Source organism: Solanum pennellii, chromosome 6 (assembly GCF_001406875.1).
Source record: "Solanum pennellii chromosome 6, SPENNV200".
In the NCBI taxonomy this organism is placed as follows: domain Eukaryota; kingdom Viridiplantae; phylum Streptophyta; class Magnoliopsida; order Solanales; family Solanaceae; genus Solanum; species Solanum pennellii.
The window spans coordinates 21,346,802-21,352,075 of NC_028642.1; positions in this window are offsets into that span (position 1 = coordinate 21,346,802).

Genomic DNA, 5,274 nt, shown 5'->3' on the forward strand with positions numbered 1-5,274 from the left:
GACTGTCATATCCGTGAAGCACCCCCTAGAAGTAACCAACGTCGTCATTCTCTTTGAAGACTATGACTAGCCTCTTAGCTTACATCATTACATTCATAGATTAAAAATGAGAAAATTTTAAAAACTATTTTACATCTATCTGGAGGTTTACATAGGCCTTTACCATATACATAATATAGTCATATTGTGTATATATAGACCCTTCGTTTATGAAGAATACTTAATCTTCTACTTTTATTGCATATAGATATATAAGACATAAAATAGCCTTAATTGGATATCTCATCTCATTACCATCTAAACACGTGTATATTAATTTGACATATCCCGTACATCAAAGTAATAAAACCACATATAGGCTTTACAATGGTTAGTACCTAAATGAAAAGGAAAGAACATGGAATTCTTATAAATATAACAACATAATAAGTTTTATTATGGCATTGCCCTCGGAAAATGAGTACCTACCCAACTTGGATGACTTCGAATTTCAAGTCTTCCTTCAAAGTCGTCTCAAAATCGTTTCTACACTGGACCATAAATGTTGGAGAAAAAGGTTGAAAATTGGGTTAGTAAACCAAGTTTACTAAGTATGAGACCATATGCACACATATCATAAAACCATGCTAAAGAGGGACATGTCAATAAGGTATGCACTTTACTTTGAAAAGCTTTATGCACATTCAAGAAGACCATACCAATCAAGAATACATATTAATTAATTCAAGACCTTACCACAACCATCTTTTATACCTCAAGCCACCTTCCCCGCTAAGGACAATTACTCATTTAGCTTACCAAGAACCAATTCCTTCAACTTCATCAACGTCTGATCAAGGTGTTGTTTAGAAATCACCTCGACCATCAAAGATGACTTAGAGTTAATTATGGACCATAAAACTAGCATTCAGAGAATCATCCAATCTAACATCCAATCTAGACAACCTATGAATATTTTTTACAAGGTCTTTCTTGGCTTCCTCTACATTAGACACACTACCCATGGTCAAATGACTTAGCGCATCCGCAACTACATTGGCCTTTCCGGGGTGATGGAGAACACTCACTTTGTAATCTTTCAACAATTCCAACCACCTTATTTGTCATAGATTCAACTCCTTTTGAGTAAACACATATTTGAGACTTTTGTGGTTTGTATATACATCCACATGAATACCATACAAAAAATGCCTCCGTATTTTCAAGGCAAAGATTACGGCCACTAACTCAATGTCATAAGATGGATAATTTCTATCAAGCGCCTTAAGTTTCATAGAGGCATGGGCTATTACATTCCCATGTTGCATATGAACACAAACTAGACCCACTTGGTATTCATCACAATAAAGAACAATGTACTTTGTACCCTCCGATAAAGTCAACGCCAGAGTGGTGGTAAGCCTATTTTTCAAGATTTGGAACCTTTTCTCACATGCTTCAGACAACTCAAATTTCATACTTTTTGGGTAAAAGTAGTCAAGGGAGATGTAATATATGCAAAACCATCAAAAGACCTCATGAAATAACCTTGTGGAACCAAGAAACTCCTCATGTCGGTAGAAGTCAACGGTCTAACAAATTCTTGATCGCCTCGGTCTTACTTGGATATACCTCAACTCCCTCATAAGAGATTATAAGGCCAAGAAATGCCACCAACCTCAACTAAAACTCACATTATCTATTCTAGGCAAATAATTGGTTCTTCTTAAGCACTTGTAACACCACCCTAAAATGGTCCATGTGTTCACCCTTGTTTTCAAATATACCAAGATGTCATCAATGAAGAAAATGACAAATAAATCTAGGTAACTTTGGAAAACTCTATTCATCAGATCCATGAACTCCTGCGGGGTATTATTGAGACCAAAGGACATTACAATGAACTTATAGTGACCATATCTAGTCCGAAATTCCACTTTGGCATATTGTCATCTCTCACCCTATGTTTATGATACCCCGATCTCAACTCAATTTTAGAAAGGTAGCTTGCCCCTTCGAGTTTATCAAATAAGTCTTCAATCCGAGGGAGAGGATACTTTTTCTTCATAGTGACCTTAATGGATTAGCAATAATCAAAGCAAATTCTAAGGGACCCATCCTTCTTCATCACAAACAAAACCGGAGCACCGTAGGGGAAATACTAGGTCTTATGAAGCCTTTTTCTAGTAAATCTTTAAGTTGAGCCTTCAACTCTTTCAATTCATCTGGAGCCATCAGATATGGAGGAATTGAAATGAGGTTTGTATCCAGTAGTATGTCAATGAAAAAAATAATTTCCCATTTGGGAGGGATTCCGAGAATATCATTAGGAAAGACATGAAATATTCCCTTACTACGAGGACTAATTCAATGAAAGGATTTTTGAAGTCTAAATCTTTGTCTCTTACTATATGATATGGATACCTCTTTCAGATCATTCTACAAGACTTAAGACAAGAGATGATACAACCTCTATGAATAGAGTTTCCCCCCTTTCCACTCTAAAATGGATTCATTTGGAAAATTGAACTTAACAATTCTAGTCCCTACAATTAATGGAAGAGAATTAATCATACAACTAGTCCATCCCCAAAAGTACATCAAAATAGACCATACTATGTTCTACAAATTATACATGAGTAACTCTATTTGGAAACATTATAGAGCAATATCTATATACCCTTTTTGCAACAACCGACTGACATACCGGGGTAGTTACTATGAAATGTTCATTTAAAAGGTCGTGCAATATCTACAACTTCCTAGATATAAAGGGAATAACAAAAGATAATGTACCACCCGGATAAAGCAAAGAATATACATGTATAGAGAAAACTTGTAACATAATGGTTACTACATCTGGAGAACTCTCTTGTTCACCCCTTTAGCGAAGTGTACAAAAGTGATTCTTCTATGGAGAATCCACATTAGAACCACTAGCTTGAGCTTGCCCGCTACCTTTGTCTTGCCCCATAACATTTTGGGAATCTATAACCTTGTGGCGGTTATTGTCACACCCTATGTAATTGTCCATCGCAATTAGGCAATAACCATAATGCTTGTTACCACACATTCCACAAGTTTTTTTTAAGGAAGTATATGTAATTGTCCATCCCAATTAGGCAATAACCATAATGCTTCTTACCACACATTCGACAAGTTTTTTTTAAGGAAGTACTATACCCTTTTGACACATAGGGTTAGACACCCTCTTATCAGGAGCCTTGGGAAACTTGGTAGGAACTTGATTAAATGACCTCTTCTTCAACCTAGGTTTTCTTGGATATCAAGCCTACGCTTTGAAGAACGGCCATAAAATGATCTTGCCCTCTTGGCATCTCTACTCTTTCTCTTATTCCTTGTCTATTCCACTTGTTAAGAATGAACCATGAAATGATAAATTTTCATATTTTCATGTAGCACAGACGAATGAAATTCCTCTTGCAAGTCATCCGGCACCCCCGTCCTAAAGCGCCTTTATTTCATCTAGTATCAGAAACCAAAGAAGGAGCATGCTTTAAAATTTAGTGAATTTCAAAGATTATTAAAGTACACTCGTACCTCCTTGACGAAGGTTGATGAACTCCACCACTTTGGATTCCCTCTTGTCCCTAGGGAAGAACCTATCAACAAAAGATTTCTTGAAAATCTCCCAAGTCACAAGTCCACCTCTTAAAGGCCTATTGTCTCTGCATTGGACGTACAATGTTTGGGACACATCTTGGGGGTCTTCCTCAACCCCGTATTCATTGAAATTAGGGGGATTCATCCTAGTGAAATCTCTTAAAAGGGAGGCCATGGTACCAACATATTGATTTGCTCGGGGTACAACCTCCCAATTAGCTTTGGTCTTCATGGCTTGATCTTGAGTAGTGAAGGCTTGTGCTTGATTAGTAATGGATCGGGCCACTTGAAGAAAGGCATCCCGTATGTCACCCTCCGACAAAGGTGGAGGATTTACCGTAGCTTGGTCATCATTAGACAGTTCTTCAAGAGGAAATACTCGATTGCCTTGGGGGGAGTTCCCACATTGGAAATCTCTTCAACAAGTCTTCATGCGGCTGTTCTTCGACTATTCATTACCTATAATGACAATAAAATGATTTTATGCTAAAAGCACACAATGTAAAAACATTAGAGGTATGATATTGTAATTCCATGAAAATATGAGTTTCTTAAGCATCTTGTAGTTTCCTATTCATAAGTGTGGCGCACTTCACAATTACGAATAAGAATCTACATAGACGTTATTAAGTGATACATCAACTCTAAAGATATTCATCCTGGCTTTGATACCCTATTTTTCATTTCTGTTTAGCACCCCCTAGACGTAACTGGAGTCGTCGTCCTCTTTGAGGACTAAGACTAGCCTCTTAGCTTAAATCATTACATTGATAGGTTAAAAATGCAAAAATTTTAAAGAAATTTTTGCATCTACCTTGAGGTTCACATAGACCTCTACCATACACATAATATACTGATATCGAGCATACATTGACCCTTTGTATGATGAACTTTAATTAGTCTTCTACTTTTACTGCACATAGATATATATGATATAATAGTCTTAATTGGATCTATCATCTAATAAACCATCTAAACACAAGTATATGAATTTGGCATATCCCATACATCAAAGTAATAAAGCCACATATAGGCTATACAATGTTCAACACTCAAATACAAAGGAAAGAACATAGAAGTTTAATAGCTAGAACAACATCATAAGCTTGTTAGTGGAATTACCCTCGGAAACTTAGTACCTACAAAACTTTGATTAGTGACACTTCAAAGTCTTCCTTCAAAGTCGTCGTTAAAGCCCTTCAACGGCAAGAACCTAAAATGTTGGAGAAAAGGGAAGAAAATGGGGTTAGTACCCCACTTGTACTAAGTATGAGATCATATGCACACATATCATAAAACCATGCTAAAGAGGGACATGTCAATAAGGTATGCACTTTACTTTGAAAAGCCTTATGCACATTCAAGTAGATCATACCAATCAAGAATACATATTCATTAAGTCAAGGCATTGTTCCTCATACTAAGTCTAGCCAAGTCAATCATGCATACCAACATATAAGAACATATAATCAAGTCAACTTCATCATCAAGTTATACCATCAACAAGCATGAACAAGAGTTCGTTACAACATAACCAAAAGAAAGACCATTACCCATGAACCCTTTTTAACTCAACTAGTGCAATAAAAAAATCAAAGACCCATAACCTTACTCAATCCCGTAAACTCAACAACAATCACGGCCAATTTACAATACGTTCAAGCTGACGTT